The 19728-nt window shown below is 41.1% G+C and overlaps 1 protein-coding gene and 1 long non-coding RNA gene across 8 annotated transcripts in view; one reads left to right on the top strand and one right to left on the bottom strand.

The window, feature by feature from the left end:
* Positions 1 to 13096: 13096 nt before the first annotated feature.
* LOC133090888 (uncharacterized) lies at positions 13097 to 13560 on the bottom strand. Its single transcript, XR_009700826.1, has 2 exons — positions 13410 to 13560; positions 13097 to 13238 (listed from the first exon to the last, which is right to left on the bottom strand). It is a non-coding gene; the product is annotated as an uncharacterized LOC133090888 (long non-coding RNA).
* Positions 13561 to 15458: 1898 nt separating this feature from the next.
* The window catches only part of PAM (peptidylglycine alpha-amidating monooxygenase), a 280534-nt gene continuing 276264 nt past the window's right edge, over positions 15459 to 19728 (top strand). For all 7 annotated transcript variants that reach the window (XM_061189486.1, XM_061189489.1, XM_061189490.1 and 4 more), the window contains exon 1: positions 15459 to 15655. The gene's annotated coding sequence lies outside the window, so the exon portion shown is untranslated. The remainder of the gene's footprint in view (positions 15656 to 19728) is intronic.

Below are 19728 nucleotides of genomic sequence, written 5' to 3' on the forward strand. Positions count from 1 at the left end.
AACATAATATAAACTAAAAACTAGCTGGAAATTCCATTGCATAGCCACTTGGACAACTGTTAAATTCAAATTTAAAATTATAAAGTAAATATAAACAAAAAAACCCACAAATTCTTAACATCGACTTGATGTGACAGATGATTTTTGCTGAAACAAAATCGCCTCTTCTAACAAGAATATAATACTGCTCTGGTAGCAAGGTTCATCAGCATGTATGTACTACCCTGTGCCATGTATAACACATTTCTCTCTCTCTCTTTTTCATTGGAACTCAGATGCAGATGCACGAAATTAAATAAATTGTAATCTTTAGTTAAGGACACATTCTCATCATTGATCTCTTCATGTCCCCCTTTTATTTAGTTATCTAGTTAATTTTTACAGTGTTATAAAAGACAGTAAACCCACCACTCAAAATAAAACTTAAGATCTTGACAATAATTTACTCACAATACAGCCCTCTCATTCTATTCCCTAGGCTCCTCCCACTCATGGCACCCACCCTAAACTCTGTACTTATCATCCTTTTTGCTTTTTAAAATATAATTTTATTTCAATACATAGTTTTACATATGCTTTAAAAAGGTTTGTGTATTTCTAAAAAGTACCTATTTTAATTTTATCGTTTATAACTTCATAGAAGGAGAAATGTGATATTATAATATTTGGAGACTTTTTTTCCTTTATTATTAAATGGCAATACCTATCCATATGATATTCCTGCATGATGCTTCACTTCATTCATTTTAACTACTGTATAATATTCCATTGAATGCATATGTGTGAAATAAGTCATTTCTTTGACCATTTTTCTCTATTAAAACTGTAGCAAAGCTTATAGCATATCTGATGTTACATGTCCTTCACTTGACTCAAAAACATTATTTATGTAATAAGAAGAACATTGTTGAGCATTTACTATGTGGCAGAAAATATTCTAAGATCACTATACATACCAACTCCTTTAATATTCACACCAACATTATGAGATTAGTACTAGCATTTTCTCTATTTTACGGACAAGGATACTAGCAACCAAAGATTAGAGTAAATTATAAGAGATATTGTCAGGATTCAAACCCAGGCAGTGGAGTTCCAGAGCTTGATGTCTAATTAAACCACCGGTATTTCTTTCTCTTCAGTTTACAAAAATGACTTGTGACAAACAAAAGCAATGAAATTACATGGCAGTCCTCAATTATTCCAGACTATTTTTACATTAATTATTTTAAGTTAGAATTGAAATAAAAATGAACATTTTAAAATCTGTATAGTTTTCTGGACATTCTAAAAATGTGTTTGTAGACACCAGTTTGAGAAATAATGTTATCATGGAATGACTGGTTGGAACTTCACTTCAGTCCAGGACCTAAGTCAAGTTTACTGTAAGTGGTAGAAATGCAACTGAAACTGGCATAACAATAAGATAATTTGTTGGCTCACAGATTTGGGAAGGATGTAGAGTTGTCGGAAAAAAAGAAAAGAAAGAAAGAAATGTTGCAGGAGATATAGACAAAGCCACAAGACAGCTGGAGATTTCAACACACCTCTTTCAACAACTGATAATACATTTAGACAAAAATCAGCAAAAATATAGAAGAATTTAAAGCATAATCAATCACCAGGTCTAAGAGACATTTATAAAACATTCCACACAACAATTCTTTACATTAAAATCAATTAGTCCATCTTGCATTTTAAATGAATCTTTTACCCCAAAATCATTCATTAACATCACAGGTAGTCATTTGAAAAATATTGGTTCACTGAGTTATGCAAATCTTTCAAATGTTGACATGTTTTGACTTCATGGACCCCCCCTGAAAGGGGTAAGAGACCCCCAGGGTTCTAGGGACTACATTTTTGACAGCCACTGCTCTGTTAGAACAAATCTTTTGCTTCTTTAAAGCAAAAGAAAAGAAATCTTTTCTTTGTTCAACTAGAATTTCCCAGCTACTAGAACAGTAACTAGCACACAATAGGTGTTCAACAAATATTTGTTGGATAAAGAATTAATGGATGAATGAATTAGCCCCGCAGACACTTGGTTGGAATTTCTTTACCACTCTATCTTTGAGAACAAAGAGTATTGGCAATTTAAATAATCATTTCCTATCTCCAAACTGATGAGCTCTGAATCATGCATGTTCTAAGGCTCACAATAAAAAACAGAGGAAAAGAATTTTAAGATTCAAGATATCAGCTGAATAAAGGATTAATTGCAATTTACAAACCACTGATAAAAACACCTATTGGACATTTAATAGCTAACAACTATCTATGACCACATTAAGGTAATGTATTTTGTCCTCCCTTTAAAATATTTTTTGCAAGTAAAGTATGTCTATCTATCATGCAGTCAATTATCTCCACAGCATGAGACCATTCCCAACATACACACATGAGAGTAATAACATGGTATACGGTTTGTTTGAAAGTAATATTCTATCTAGAATATTCTATTACCATACTGACATACCTTTAATGTCCCAGTGTTAATGTCTTTAAGACTGTGAACTAACAATAGTGTATGAATGCTCCAGTATATGCTACTGATTCAATTACTTAGAATGTTAAATGCATTTGGAAATCTTTCTTTTTATTTTATTTTCCTCAAAAATGCGGTGGGGGGAAAGCTATAGGGATCATTTCTTGTCTTAGTCTGAGCACCCCTGTGGAGAGGATCCAAGCGTGAAGTTTCCTTTGAAGTGAATGGAATCTCCACACTCAGATCAGTTCTGAGAATATATAGAGGAGAACAAGAAACTGGCTGCCTGAAAACAGACATTAGCATTTAAATGAGGCTAGACTTAAAAGAAAATTTATGCACCAAAAAACACTAAGATTTGAAAACTAAGATACAGGGCTTCCCTGGTGGCGCAGTGGTTAAGAATCCGCCTGCCAATGCAGGGGACACGGGTTAGAGCCCTGGTCCGGGAAGATCCCACATGCTGTGGAGCAACTAATCCCGTGTGCCACAACTACTGAGCCTGCGCTCTAGAGCCTGCGAGCCACAACTACTGAGCCTGCGTGCCACAACTACTGAGCCTGCGTGCCACAACTACTGAAGCCTACATGCCTAGAGCCCGTGCTCCACAACAAGAGAAGCCACCGCAATGAGAAGCCCGTGCTCTGCAACAAAGAGTAGCCCCCGCTCGCTGCAACTAGAAAAAGCCCGCACACAGCAACCAAGACCCAACCCAGCCAAAAATAAATAAAATAAATAAATTTATATAAAAAAAAAGAAAACTAAGATACAATTTTTCAGCAATCCTAGGTCAAACGATCTTGTATTAGAAGCTGGTCTTTCTTAGGTCTAACACAAAGAAAACAACAGTAGCAAATATTCAAAAAGCTTAAAGATTAGGTTAGAAATAGGGGACTTACATCATATTGAAATAGCACAGATGTCAAGTATTCCAACTTTGGATACAATAGAAGTCTGGTAATATTCATGGATTGTTTGTGTCCCATATACTGATTTTCATTATGTATTTAATATTAGCAGCCTGGTAAAGTAAAAAACAAAACAAAACAAAAATAACCAACACAAAACAATATTCCAGTTAAGAATTCAAGCGTAATTCTTGCTGATGTGAGTAAATCCAACATAGGAAATATAATCTTCTTTGAATGTAAAATGTATCTGCCACCGATAAAACCAAAATAGAAACCAGTACCAGAGTTATTTCAACAGTATCCATCATCTGTCAATCAAGAGTTAGTCTTTGAACAACACCACTGTTCAAGACCCTGTGTTCAGCTGAGTTTAAGACATGGTTCTTGATTTTGATGTTTATGCATAAAAAGACAGCTAACTGTACAAGGCAATATGTGTTAAGCACCAAAAATTCTATGAGAGAAGAGGATCATAGTAAGCTAGGATGGTCTGGAAGGGCTTCCTAGACAGTTCTTGAAGGACGGAGAGCACTTAGCTCAGCAGGGTGGAGTGTTGAGGTCCTCTTTATAGAGGAAGGTGCCCAAGCAGACACTTGGAAACAGGCCAGAAGAATGAGTTTGGAAGATAGGAAGAAGACCAACCGGATTAGAGCACAGGGTCCTGTCAGTGCCTGCTGACAGAAGAAGAAGGAAAGGAAGGTTGAGATCAGAATGTAGAGTGCTGCATGCCAGATCTCTCATGGCAAGTCAAAGATCCATAGAATCATACAGTGAAGGGGACAGTGGTGATGATCAGGCCCAACTTACCAGGTAACCCTTGATTCCCTCTTTAAGCATCCATGACAAATTATCATCTAGCTTCTGCTTGAAGAATGATGCATAATTGATGGGCATATTGTTCTAAAAGCAACCTCCTTCCCCTGGTTTTTCTCTTTGCATACATCATGAATTCATATAATATGAACCCTCAAATTGTGTTTTAATGACTGAATAATCTACTTCAAGGAATTCAGATGATAATAGCTGGGGAAAATTTCATAGAAAAGCAGGTGTTAAAGAGAAAACCACAGGCCTAAAATGACATCACTTGTGCTAAAGCCCATGATACCAAACCTAGATTTAATACCTGACCTGACTGCAGTTTCAGCCTTCCCTGGGAATGTAATCTTAGTCCACCAGTCTAGAATTTTCTGGTTAGCATTAGTGAGATAATCTGTCATGTGGGCCATCTCCATCCCTCAAAAGTAGAAGAGGTAATCTGCATGACAGATCTTGCCTTTCCCCCAGGAGAAGGTGACCTGGCCTGAAACAATTCTTTCTTTTCTTTTGCTAATAACTTCTTTGCCCCACCCTCCTTCTATAAAAACCTTCCATTTTGTACAACTCCTCAGAGTGGCTTCCACTTATTGATACTAGATGGGAGGATGCCCCATTCATGAAGCATGGAATAAAGTCATTTGGATCTTCAAATTACATCAATGGGCTTTGAAGAATGGGTAGTACTTAGGAAGCAGAGAAGAAAGAGATGGATTCTGGGCAGGGAGTTTTAGTAGCAAAAGCTCAAAAGCAAAAAAGAACATGCATTACGGGAAAAAAAACTACAAAGATCAGTAGCACAGAGGATTTTCACTGAGAGGTCAAAAGAGCCTTGAAAAGATGTCAGGAGTTTGGATTTGTTGATGTAGACATTAAGTTGCTACACTAAAATTAGCATTTAGGATGTAAGGAAAACATGCTGAAAGTAGCATTTTAGGTAGACCAGACTAACAGTAGTAGACAGGATAGACTGATTTAGAGAAGAACTGGAGGCAGAAACACCAGTTAAGAGTCTTAGAAAAGTAATATGGGTGAATTAGTGCGACCACTTTGCAAAACAATTTGGCACTACCTGGTACAGCTGCACAGACACGTACTCCATGGCACAGCGATTCTGCTCTTTGGTGCAGTCCCTGAAGAAACTCTCACATATGCATTAGAAAACCTAGATATGAATGTGTGCTGCAGTATTATTTGTATCAGTAAAATCTTGGAAATCTCTCAAATATTCATTAAGAGTAGAATACATTGTAGCATATTCACACAGAGCAATGAAAATGAGTGAACTACAGTTCCATCAACATGTAAGAACCACCCAATCATAATGTTGACTGGAAAAAAGACAATTCACAAGAGAATGTTATATATAATCTTGTTAATTATATAATACACATTTAAATGTATTAATATATTTATGTGTATATACATATATAAATTCTCTTGTGAGAATTGTATATATTACTTTGTTAATTATACATACACAGTTAAATATTTATTTATATATTTATGTGTGTATACATACATAAATTCTCTTGTGAATTGTTTTAATAGCATGTTTCACTTTTACTAATTTCAAAGACATATAAAACAACTATATTTCCTTTAGGAATACATACAAATGTGGAAAACCTATAAGGAATGGTAAGGGAATGACATAAAGTTCAGGGTGTTGTTCATCTCTGGGGAAAGGAGGCGTGTATGACTGAGGAGGAGCCCACAGGATCTTTCTGAGGTTCTGGCGACATCCTACTTCTTAAACTGGGCGTGTATAGTGTTAGCCAAAAAATAATGCAGGAGGATGCAAATAAGAAAAGAGTTTATTTGGGGTCTTAAGAATTGCAGTTCAGGAGACACAGATTCAGGTAACCCCGAAAGAGTATTCTGGGGAAGAAAAAGAGTCAGGGGCTTATAAAGACAAAAAGACAAAAAGCCACGAGGTTGTTGAAAGTTGCCTGGCAAGAATTGTGATTGACTGCGACTTGAGTCAGAAAATATTTAAAACAACTTAAAAAAATCACAAGTTGTTTTAGGATAGGAGTCTGATAAGTAGATAGACTGTCACCAGTTATTTTAAGGTAAGAGTTCAATAAGTATCTTGAATTTCTGGCAGGTGTTCTGATGACTTCATCAGGTCAGAAGGTCGGATTCCTTCCAGGCTGAGACATGCACAAGTCACACTTCCTTAATGACCTCCCAGCTCCACTTTACAGGGCTTGCTTAGCTATACCAACTCCATTTTGATTTTCTTTCACAACAGCTGAGTTTATTTTGTTATTATTTAACTGTATAGGTCCATTTTATATGCACTTTAGTAGTTGTGATACATTTCACAAGTTGAAAAGTTGAAAACAAATAATAAGGACTTGATCAAGGGTGGTCATAGTGGGCATATAAGGAAGTACATGTGTGATGTGTAATTCATGATCCATTTGGGTAAAATTAAAACAAGAGTTAATTTTCATCTAGCAATACTGGTGCAGAGGTTCTCCAAACATGAGCTGTGACATATTGACCTTCCATTCCACTCCTCTTCTGTCCCACCATCTCCATACCTGTAGTTGATTGCCTAGATACAGATTTGCTCTTTTATGTTTCCAAAAATATTTATGGAAATTAAAGACTTATGCTATGTCTTCTGGTGATATTCTGATTTATAATAAGAAATATATATATTTGGTCATTCAGATGACCAAAAAATATTTCTCATATATATTTGGTCTTTATCCACAGTTTTTGGTGCATAGCTCCCAAGCCCCTTGGAATTTCCTGAGTAATAAGAGCAATGGGAATATCTTTTGCTATAATATTTGGTCTCTTGTCCTCAGTTCCAGAAAATGCTTTTAGAGCCATAAAGTTGAAATGGGTGTCTTGTTGTTCATAACAAGCTCCTTTCTACCACAACTGGTTTTATGTTAATGAGGTGACTTTGGGAAAGTACCTAAGGATGGCAGCTGGTTGCCAGGGGAACCAACTTTCAGTACCACCCCTTGACTTTCAGGGAAGGGAGAGAGGTTGGAAGTTGAATCAATCACCTCATGGCCAATGAATTAATCAATGATGCTTATGTAATGAAGCCTCCGTAAAAACTCCCAAAAAGAGGGGGTTCAGAGAGCTGCCACGTGCCACCATACCGGGTTCTAAGTTCCAGAAGGACGGAAGCTCCTTGATGCATAGGCCTAGCCCTATGTAACTCTTCATCTGTATCCTTTAATATCCTTTGTAACAAATCAGTCATCTAGAGAGTAAATGGGTTTCCTGAGTTCTGTGAGCCACTCAAGCAAATTAGTAGAACCCAAGGAGAGGGTTGTGGAAACCTCTGACTTATAGCCAGTTGGTCAGAAGTACAAGTAACAACCTGGACTTGCCATTGGCATCCTGAGTTGGAGGGGGTCCTAAGAACCTCCATTTGTAGCCAGTCAGTCAGAAGAACAAATAACAACCTGGATTGTGAAGCCGGCTGTAGTGGAGGGCAGTTTTGTGAGGCTGAGCTCTTTACATGTGGAATCTGACAATATCTCTCGGTCGATAATGTCAGAATTGCTGGTATCTGAGAAGTGCTTGCTGGTGTGGGGAAGACCACACACACACACACACACACACACACACACATTGAAATTGGGGTCCAGGAATCTAGATTACTCCCTCTCTCCCTTCCTCCCTTTTTATTTCACTTTCTTCGTCTGATATTCACTCTAACTAAATGTCAATCTCATGCAAGTTACCGGGAGTCAAAAGTGAATAGCCATGGGTCTAAGCTTCCATTCAAAATCTAGTGGGTGCACTGCTTTTCTATTGCTGATGTAACAAATTACCACAAACTCAGCACCTTGGAACACACAAATTTTTTATCTTACAGTTCTGTAAGTCAGAAGTCCAAAGCAGGTCTCACCAGGCCAAAATGAAGGTGTTGGAGGGCTGCGCTCCTTTTCGGAGGCTCTAGTGAAGCATCCATATTCTTGCACATTTAGGTTGCTGGCAGACTTCAGTTTCTTGGGGTTGTAGGACTGAGGCCCTGTTTCCTTGCTGGCTGTTGGCCAGGAGTCATTCTCAGCTTCTAGACCCACCTGCATTCCATGACTTCAAAGTCAGAAATGGCAGTTGAGTCATTCTCATATCTCATCTCTCCTGCCTCTTCTTCCATCATTGAATCTTTCTGACCAACCTTCCTGCCTTCCTCATCCACTTTGAAGGACTCATATGATTAGATTGGGCCCACCCAGATAATCCAGAAAAATCTCCCCGTCTCAAAGTCCTTAACCTTAATCACATCTGCAAAGTCCCTTTTGCCAAATAAAGTAACATATTCACAGGCTCCAGGGATTAGGGTGTAAACATATTTGGAAGCCATTGTTCTGCCTACCACAATGGATTTTTTTAAAATTGTAAAATGAAAAATAAAGGCCACATACTTTTTAATGCATAGCCATGGACTGGTGATTAATGAAGCAGCCAGGGTAAGAAAGGACGAGAACTATCCTTTGAATGATTATATTTTTCTAAATTTTTTCCCCCCCTGGGAAGACAGCAAGATGCAGTAAGTGAGGAACATAGCACAGTGCCTGCCACATAACAAGCATTCAACAGATAGGCTGTCTCTTGTTACCCAAATGTCCTCAATAATCAATTATCCCACCCTCAGATGCCGTCTCTTTAATACTCAAACAATAATCCAATCCTCCACTTTGCTGGATTGATAGGAAGGACTGCCTTTTGCTATGTTCCCCTTCCCAGGCAATTCAAGGACCACTACATGTTTCACAAATCGGTCCTGGGATTCTTCCTTGCCTCTCCCTCTGCACTGTGACCCAGGGCTGCTCTTCAGGTCACACCACCATAATTTCCCCACTGCTGCAGATGTCTGTCCCAGCTCTTACCTAAGCATTGACCCACACCTTTCCCTTCATTCTCTAAAACTCAGCAAAGCTAGGATACAGGGATGAGAAAATGGATACAATGCAGACAAGGAAACAAACTTGGATATTTGTTATGACTATTCACAGAGTCTACTTCCTGTACCCCTAAACAATGACTCCCCACTGACCATTTCTCTCTGATTGCTCTGCTGCTGGGACCAATGTGGCTGCCACTGACCAGAGTACACTTTGACCAGTTCCTCCATACCTGCTTCAGGTATTCAAGCATTCAGTGTCTCAGGTGTCCTTTCGGGAGGTTCAGGCCTTTATCTCAGGAGAGTATAAATGCCCACTGGAGCATCCACCGAGCACAACACCCTCCTACAAAGGCAACAGCATAGTACCTGGCTTCTCAAGCATCAAGAAAATGCTGGCATTTAAAAATAGTTATTTGTTGTAGCCATCAATATTTCAGAAACATAGGGGTCTAATCTCAAAACATCTCCTTTTATTAATTTTTGTATTTTTTTCATAAAATAATCTCATGTTAATTTTGAAAGAAAATTTCAGTCCCCTAGGCCAACCTCTCACTGTGTATTGGAAAAAATGAGACCCAGAGAGGAGAAATGATGTGCATGTCACATAACTCATAGCAACAAATGCACAATAATGAGAGTCAGGTGTTCTGACTTCCTGTAGGCTACTTTGAAAAGCTTTTTTTTTTTTTTTCCAATTCATGTTAAAAACAAAAATTTTCAACACCCTTATGTAGTCTTCTTCTGCTTCTAAATATGACTGGAAAATCTATGTCATTTTTTTATACATCCAGGGCTTTTTCTTATTGAAACCAAATCTCCAATGCCATCCCGCTAAGAACTTAAATAGAGATGCAAATCTACAGCTGCAAAATGAAAATAAAATACAAATATGATGAGAAAGAAAACTGTGTAGCAAATGTACCTCACTTTCAGTTTTCAAGTCACTGAAAAGAAACAGAATGCTATGACAAAGGGTAGAGATTATGCCTTTTAAAAATAACATCAATCATTTTTCTAACAATAAATGTATTACATACTTATTTTGGAAAGTCCAGAAAAGTATGATAGATTTTTTTCATATTCAACAAAATTGAGATCATACACTCAAATATCTTTGAAGAGTCTATCAGTCCTTCTAATTTCATCTACCGGTGTTAATAACTGAATATTTTTCACTTGAAAAATATGTGGGATTTCCATTTTTTATCAGAAATTAAATTAGTCCATCTGACAAGAAATTAATTTCTTTTTTTTTTTTTTTCTTTTTGGCTTGTGGGATCTTAGTTCCCTGACCAGGGACTGGACCTGGGCCCTCAGCAGTGAGAGTTTGGAGTCTTAAACACTGGACTGCCAGGGAATTCCCTAAATTAATTTCTTATTTAAAAAAAAAAAATCAAAGTTTGTGGAGCAGTGTTGGAGACAGTGATTTCCAGAAATTTCTAGTGATTCAGTGGTTATTGTAGCCCTTGTCTCTGCCATACCAGCTTCTCACCCTGCTAGTAACCTTTCCAAAAAAGGCAGTGGAGAAAAGCAGTATTTACTCAGACTTTACTTGACCTTGTAATCTCTACTGTCCAGTCAAATACTATTAGCCTCTTCAGCTTCTCCAATAAATACATTTCCTATTAATTGATTTCCTTCTTATATCTCCCTATTCCACCTCCCCCCTCCTTAGTTCCATCATACTAAATTGCGTATGGGGCAAGTTTTTATAGCTTACATTATAATATTATATATAAAACCTATCATGTATTCTCTTTTGGGTCAGGTTTATTTTCAGTCCACAAGCATATTCAAAGTACTAACTACTTGTGTGATATTGCTGGCAGCATTTTAACACTCTTTTTTTCAGAATCAAATATTCGGTTCTTCATTAGTGCTGAATCTACATAAAATTGATGATCCTGGTTGTCTTTGTAATTATTTTGTTTCTAAACCTTGGACTTTATAGAAAGAATTAATTATAACATGTGTCTGTTTTTTAACTGCTAAATTGGATAATGGTTTAATAGCTCAAGGGTATTACTTGTGGGAATTTAAGACTTATAAGATTCACTTTCCCCCCAAGTCTGTTTTTCTGCACTGATCTATGGCTTTGATTTTAGTAACAAACCCACCAAAATGAGAGTAGGTCATGGACTTTCATTGTGAGCCGGTCTTGCTATCTTAGCCAGAAAGCTAGGTAGAGAGAACATAATTTGGTATGAAAAACTTACCATGCCAAAACAAATTAACAACTTTCTTGATTAAAAAAAGTAAAAAACTGCACCTAATAGGTAGATGAGCTCATATTAAATAGCATATTAAACAAGAATGGTTTTATTTTTATTTGCAAGGTGTTTATACTCTACCAACTAAGCTATACTCTAGTTTAGTTGCTCCGTGGCATGTGGGATCTTCCCGGGCCAGGGATGGATTGAACCCTTGCCCCCTGTGTTGGCAGGTGGATTCTTAACCACTGCACCACCAGGGAATTCTCTCAAGTCTATTTTAAAGTGTCACAAGACAAAGTAATGTGAGGTATTCAAGAAGGCTCTGCGTACCTAATCTGGCAGAGCTTTCTGCAAAATATTTTGGTATTTTATTTATATGTGCATCATTCAGTGAAAGAAGGGAGAGTGGGAGTTTGCCTGAGAAAAGAGAGAGAAAGTTTTCACATTAGCATTACATCAAGGGAGTTTGACTTGGTCTAACTATCTCTTATTGCACTTTTCACATCTTGAGGCCTGTTTGATGCATAAATTTCTTAAAAGTCTAGCCTCATTTAAATAATTTATGTACTTAGAATGCCATTTCTAGCCTTGTTCTTCTGCACACCCCAGAGCTGATCAGAGTGTGGTGATCCCTTTGTTTTCAAAGGAGACTTCATGTTCACATTCTACAGGGGTTAGTAGAGGAAGACAAGAAAATAGTCCCATAATATTTCTGTCAGTTAATGGGAAAAATGTTTCCTCCTGTATATATCATGATAGGTAATTGAATTAGTACACAAGTAGGAAAGCGTTTGCTATTTCATACTCCTATAGTTTTTTCTTAACACCATGAAATTAAAGACATGCCAGCATTGAGCTGTGTATTCCTGATCACTTTCAAATAAGCACTGTAGTATATTATTTCTTTTATGTGCTTTTATAGTACATGCAGTGCAAGATAATTGACTCCATGACAGATGTCTATATTTCAGAGGAAAATTTATTTGCGAAAGAAGAAACATATATTACTGATTTAACATGGGGCTATTCATTATGTGGCCCAGAAGGTGCTTATTGACGACTTGTAAATTGAAATTAATATTTTCTCTTGTCGTTCTGAATGTGCATAAGCAAATTTTACTGTTTGATATAACCAATTTGAAGCTTATTCTACTATTTGAATGTAACTTTCTGTTCTCAATAAAAGTTGGGAGCTCTTAGATATTACTTGAAGTGCTGTGTAATGAGGAAGGGTGCACTTTTATTTCTTTTCAGGGAAGTCTACAGGCCAGCACATTCCTCAAATTGCCCAGGATAAGTTCTGTCCACTGGACCCATCTTTACAATGAAATGACTATCAGAAAAGTCTAAAGATAAGGAGTACGAGAAAGAAAGATTCTCCATGGAGCTTCCTTTACTCTGTTACTTGTGCTCAAAATGCCACTCTTTTCCAAGACAAAAACTAGTAGGCGACAGCATCTGAAGACTCTGACACTTTTGTGTGAGGTGGACTGGCTTGGAGAATTGGCAGTGTTAGGTGAACAAGGCTGCTGTGAAGGGAAACTGAGAAAAGGGGAGGTTTATGGATGAATGTCCCTCTGCACCTACTTTTAACACTGCCTGAGACCAATTCTGCTGCCTGTAAATGAACTCTCTCAATTTTTTCTTTCGTTTTTTTTTTTCTACCAGAATTTTTCCCAGGGGAAACTGGGCTCTTTATCCCCATCAGCTGACTAGATACTTGCAGTAAGATTCTATCATGAATATAAAATTAAAATAACTAATAGATACAGAGGGATTACTATATTCAGAAAGGATGTAAGTTTAATAAGGTTTCATTTCAGAGACGATTTTTCTTCTAGTGAGAAGAGAAAGAGAAACTTTATCCAGGCAGGTCTCTTCTAGCCTCTTGAACTTTCAACGGCTTAGCCTTTTGTGCACTAGAGGAAATAAGGGAAGGAAAGGAGATTTTACAATTAAATTGGAAGTAGTCTTTACAAAAGAAAAACTGGGACACTAAGGACTGGTTTTGTAATGACACTTCCAGAGTGCACAGCCAACCTCAGGTGAGGTGGAGCCCTGAGGCCAGGAGAAAGGAGTCTTCTCCTTACCTGTGAATGCAAAGTGGTAGGGGTGGCTGGCGTCACTAAGTACATGCTAAGCTTGAGCCTTCAGTGGCTGGACTGCATACAGACTGGAACGCCCTAAGGCTGTAATGTCTGACATCCAGGCTTGGCGGTGGCTTCCTCAGGCACATTGGCTGTCAGCGCAGCTGAAGCTGTCGCTGTGCCCACCAGGACCTTGAGGGTGTGAGAGAAGGCTGCCATCAGGTAACGTTGGATGTGTCATCCCAGCCATTCTCCTACATTTTAAGGTAAAAATGTGGTCACCCACTGAACAGAAAAATTATCTTGACATAAAAATGCACAGAATTTATCTTAAAAATAACAACCACCACAGCCATAGGACTCCTGTCCATCCCCATTTCCTTTCCTTCCCACAAAGAGTGACTTCTTATTTAAGGGAGGGTCCCAACTGCTTGCTTTAGTTAATAACGCAGGCCAGGGGGGAGGAATAAGTGTCTTATGGGATGTCTAAACAAAAGAACAGCCCAACGAGCTGTAAACTGACCCAGCTCTGTTTCCTTGCATCTTGTCAGCGACCATCATTTACAGGATGGATTTCTCATCACTGGCCAAGAGCTTGACGTCATCAGCCTTCTCTGGAATTTGGGAAGTGGGGCGGGTGATGGCCTGCTCTGAGTCCTGAAGTTTATCCTTGACTCACCACCGCTCGCTGAGAATTCTTTTGGGAGGCGGTCCAGATTTTGCAATCTATCCACTACAAGCATCGGTGTTTTCCCTATAGAGAAATGGATTTTCTTCCTGGGAGTTCCCCGATGGCTGGAGAGCTTTGCCTCCTTCATGCAGCCAGCCTCTCACCCTCTTAGTTCGTTCTCACTTTCCTTCCTCGCCTTCCACTGGCTTCTACCTCACCTTCTTCGAGATCCCTTCTCCAGGTCTGCTCCTCCTCCATCCCCCAACCCGAGGGCCCCAGAAGGAGAAAGTGCCTGGAAAGACCAGAGCTCACTGCGCTGGGGATCTGTGCCGGGAACCTGGATGGGAGAGGTTGGGGGAAAGGAGGATAGGACTTTGGAAGATGATAAGCGGCTGGTGCTGGGAAGGAAAAGGCGCGGTGAACGCACTCTACAGGTTACCTTCGGGGAGGTAAAGGCACTGGCAAACACCTGCCCTTGAACTAAAGGCGTATCAATTTGTGTGAGGTCAGTAATGCACAGCACCAAGCCACTTGGGTAGAAACCCTTCCGACTGGAACATCCCAGATCCCTGGCTTCCAGTTTTGTCCTGCTTCGGGGTGAGGCGGGGAGGGGGTTGATTTCTGGGTTCCCTGCCTGCAGTTTAGGGGAGAAGCGGTCAGAGCGTGCGCGTTGGGCGCTCTGCGGGACGAAAAGGGTTTCGAAAAGAGATGTGCAGAGGTGGGAAACCAAGCTAGGAAAGGGGGTTCCCCGCGCCAGGCCTGGGGTGCGGGCACGGAAGCACTGCGAAGACCTGAGCGAGGTGGCCTGAATCCAGCGACCGGCAGGCGTGTGCATGTGAAAGAAATTGCACTTTTTCCACAGGTTCAACCCCTGTGCCCCGTTTGCCGGTTCTGCATACTTTCTTTGCCGGAGTCCCTAACCCTGGGCGGGAACAGGAGGGAGGGGTCCTTGATTCTCTCGGGAAAAGTCCTCCCAGCCCCGCGCTGGGCGGAGGGAGAGTCCGACATTTTCCTCGGCCTCTCTCCGGGCAGCCGGCGTGGCCACCTCGCAGGGCTGCTTTTAGCGACTCGGGACTCGGGCGGAGCAAAAGGAGACTTTCAGGCCGGGCCTTGACCCCCTTCCCCGGGCGAGAGTTCCAGCTCTTGGCCACCTCCTGCCCGCTCGTGAGTCCGAACACCCAGGACGGCGATCCCCGCAGGGAACCCCCGGGACGCTGCGCGCGACCTGGAGCTGACTCTGCGGGGACCTCGTTCCCAACCCCCGCGGCCCCGGCGCGCGAGGGGGCAGGGGCGGAGCGGAGGCGTCGAGCACGGGGCGGGCTCGGGGGCGGCCGGGAATCGCGGAGCCGCCCCGGGGGAGGGACCGGGAGCTGTCCCCCGGAGCTGAGGGCGAGCGGCGGACGCGGTTGGGCCCCGCGTGCGCCAGGAGGGAGCTCCAGCCGCCTTCGCGGCCGCCGCGTGCTCGGCCTGTCCCCGCCCAGGGGGCCGGAGCCTCCCAACTAACTCCGCCCGCCGCGCCCGCCGCTCCGCCGTCCGCAGGCTCCCGCTTCCGTCTCGGACTGTGCTCGCCGCCGCGCAGGTTGGTGCCGCCGTCGTCTCCGCTGCCGGCCGGCGGGCAGGGCAAGGGCGGGGGTGGGAGCGCTGAAGGGGGCTCGGGAAGTTGGCAGATGCTGGGCGGGGACGGGAATCCTGCTGTCTCAGCTCCCTCCGCTTCCCCGCGCCCGAGGCGGTCGTTGATTTCCTCCCTGGCTGCTGGGGTCGCGGGGGATCCGGCGGCGCGGCCGGGGAGGGTCTCGGGCACTGAGCCTTCCTCGCACTCCCCGAGCCCCTCTCTGACCACCCCTCAGCACCACCACAGCTGTGGCCAGTTGGTAAGGGGCCACCCTCCCGTCCTCCTCACCTTCGCACTTCTCCTGGCGCCGTCACCCTGTGGGTAAAATTGTTCATTCGGCCTTTCTGCCCCCAACTTGGACAAACTCTCCGTGCCGGTGAGAAAGGCTCCCCGGTTCCCAGACCCACCCCCGAGACTAGTTTCGGGTCGCAGCGGGGGCGCCGCGAGGGTAGAGCTGGACTGGAGCCGAGCAGCGACCCGAGGTGCCTGAGTATCGGCGCGTGCCGGGAAGCGCTGGCAATTCCCTCTCCTCTTCTCTCGAGTCCCGGCCCAGCTCGGCGGTCCTTCCTGCCATGGAGTATAATACGCTGGGTGATCGCAGAGGCGGGATGGAAAGTAACCACCCCTCGGAGACTTGGAAAATAGGGATTTAAGACTGCTTTCAGTCACATTCCTATCTGTGTGGCCTTGGTCGCGACCCTTTGGACACCCTATGTTCTGTTCTGTAAAAAGTGGGTCTGCTTTGCCCACCCCTGAGGTCGTTGTGACGATCCAGTCGGATCACTTAGGTGTGTTACTTGATCTTGAGCCACCGGTCTCTGGTCTTATGAAGGTGCCTGATGGCAGGTCCTGTGTTCGTTCTCATCGTCAGAGTTCAGGTCCTTCAGCTGAGATGTAATTATGTCTTTCTAGGTGATTTGGCCAATAGCTTTGTTAGGGTAAAAACTCGTGTTCCTGTATCTGATAATTAGTGTTCAGAATTGAAATCGTCTCTTCCCCACCCAACGCAATCAATGTACAAAGCTAGGACCCTACATATTTCTGTGGTCATAGGATTTCAAATAGCAGAAGATCGTTATTGGCACAAGTCTTTGGAAATAAGAAGTGTGCTTGCTTCAGATGTTTGCCAATCTTTAAAACCTCTTTTCCATCTTAAGTGCAAATTTAAATTTGCTTTTAATTTTAACAGTTCAGGAAGTATACTTTTATTTTAGTAAAGTAAGTTCAGATATTTAGGTCAGATTACTTGTGCCCTATCATTTGTAAATTTTCAGTTTAAAATCACAGGCACAAGAAGCATTGTTAGCACCACTCTTATCGCTTTATGAAGAAAACAAGTAAATGGCCTAAGAAAGTCAGCTTTAGACTTGAAGTTAAATAGCTATGGCCTGTCTTTCATGAATTCATGATTTAATAGGCATTTCATGAGTTCCTGTATTGTGCAGTGCATTGTGCTATGTGCTTTTAAAGAGAGATAATAGAATATGTTCCTTACCCTAGAGGGACTTCCAATCCAGCTTAGAGACTAATATTTTTATTTCATATTTTTATATAAACGTCATGTATTCTAACAACTATATATGGCAAGTAAAATGATGCCAAGAATACATTACTGAAGGCCCTTTAAGATCACTGTTTGGTGAATATACTTAATAGATTGGAAAAAAATAAGTTTAGATAAGCCAGTGTTTTCTGAAATAAAATTTCAAGTGCTTCTACATCATCAAATGGGAGGCATACTTGGAAATAAAATGAATTCTGTATTTTTAGAATGAAAGCTCAGAAAAGCATCCATGTATGTATGATGTAGTAATCAAATGTTAAAAGCTATAGAAATTTCAATTCTAACTAGTCAATAAGTCAATTTATGGTGTCCATATACAATTTTTTCTCAACTCCTTGAGAAAGGAAATTATACTATAATGCCTAGAAAAAATACAGAGATGGAATAAGCTGAAACTTGAACACTTGAACACAATGGCCTGGTGGGCCCTGGATTGATTCTGGAAATATGGCTTAAAAAGTTACAAGATTCTTAGTGAGACTTTTTTTTTAAGAAAACCACTTTAAAAAGTTTGGCTTGGTGCAAAGAATGGGCAGGAATCCCACATGGAAAAGATTGACCAGACTAGGTTGTATTTGGTGTGACTTGGTGACATTTCTGATTCTTTTCCTGCTCCTAGGAAGAATTCATCCATCTGCAGGGTATGTGTAGAATTTCATAGGCTTAACATACCACCAGTACTTGGGTTTAAGAGCTTGGGTTCAACTCACACAGTGAGGCTAGACAGGTTTCGGGGCAGCCTGAGGGATATGAAGTTAACTTTACACTTGGACTTATTGCTCAGTACCTTTGTTTTCCTATTTGTGAAATAAGATGAAAGATTGTGTCATTGCCTTGGAACTGTGTGGTTTGGTGTAATAGTCATGAATATCGAGCCAGAAAGCTTCTTGTGTGTATAAGAACTTTCTTTCCCCCTTTAACTCCTTTAGCCAGTAAAAGCTAATTGTGAAAATCACATACAAATAGCTGAAAAGAAGGGCTCTGCATAAAGTTGATAGTGGCGTCCTGTGCTCTCAAGTCTCATGAGAGAAGTTTCCATCATTTTATCTCCTACAATTTACTGATGTAGAGAATAAGACCTTCATCTTATCCAAGGTTGAACAGCTAGTGGCAGGAGTAGAACTATAATTTCAATTGCCTGAAAATAGTTCTCTGGTTTCTCCTTACCCTGTGTGGTCTCTTATCATCCAGGACACATTAAAAATCTCACATTTATAAGTTGTGTATGGTTAAGAATTTTGGCTTTGGGTTCTGATGGGCATGGGTTGGAGTTCTGCCAGGCATTTACTAGTCGTGTAACCCTGGGTAAGTTACTTAACCTCCCGAGTTCTCAGTTTCCTCATCTGCAGAGTGGGAATAAAGGAAGTACTTAGCTCAAAGGACGGTTGTAAGGATTAAATGAACTAATTGATGTGAAGTGCTTAGCACATTGCCTGTTACTTAGTACATACCTGAAACTCAAGTAGTTATTTCAGTTTTCTGAGGGGAGGGGGATGACAATGCAAAGGTCCAAAGTTTTAAAATAAATAAGTGCATAAAAATATAAATACAGCACCACTCTCCATATTTTGAATTAGCCATTCCCAATGGCTTTGTTAATTTATTTCACAAGTGTTTATTGAGCTCCTACTATGTTGGGCCTTTTCCTAGGCAGTGGCATACAATGGGATACAAGACGGTCACAGTCAGTCTCTTATGGTCTAAAAGCCTGGGGAGGGATATAGATTTGTAAACAGAAAATTATAATCTTATGTGATTTGTGTGTGGAGTAATGCAGAGAACCACAGAAGGTAGGATGGAATGGTGTCATACTGTGCGTCACATCCTAACTGGGGTTGGTGGTAGTCAGAGAAGACTTCCCATGAATACACTAAGACCTGAAGAATGAGTGATAGTTAACAACTGAAGAAGTTGGAGGACTGAAGAGTGTTCCAGACCAAGGGGAACAGAGCATGATGCTTAGAATGGAACTCAGGTAGATAATGTAAAAGAATAAATAAGTGAGAGCTGGAGAGAGAGGTGTGGCAACTGGCGAACCCAGGCTTTGTCTAAAGGGAACAGTAGATACTCAGCTCCAGCCAAGCGTTGTCAGGTTGGGATGCAGGCCAAGTGTTGCCAGATGCCCTGATTTTTTTTAAGAGGAGCTTAAAATTCATATTTCATAAATGTGAAATGGCCCAAATGTTTTTAAAACTATTGTGTGGGCCAAAAACCAGATGCATTTTGTAGTTGGTATTCAACTCAGGGCCACTACTTTATGACCTGTATTTTAGGAAATGAAATAAGTTTAGTGTGGCTAAAGGAATGCATCTTAGAAGAAGAGGCAAGGGAAGAGCCCACAGGTAGGGGCAGAGCCACATCATTCAGGGCCTTGTGGCACTTGCCAAGGAGGGTTGGCTTGATCCTAAGAGCAACGGATAACATCAAAGACTGAAACAAGAGTGGCATGCTTAGATTTGTGTTTACAAGGTATTGA

Source organism: Eubalaena glacialis, chromosome 4 (assembly GCF_028564815.1).
Source record: "Eubalaena glacialis isolate mEubGla1 chromosome 4, mEubGla1.1.hap2.+ XY, whole genome shotgun sequence".
Taxonomy (NCBI): domain Eukaryota; kingdom Metazoa; phylum Chordata; class Mammalia; order Artiodactyla; family Balaenidae; genus Eubalaena; species Eubalaena glacialis.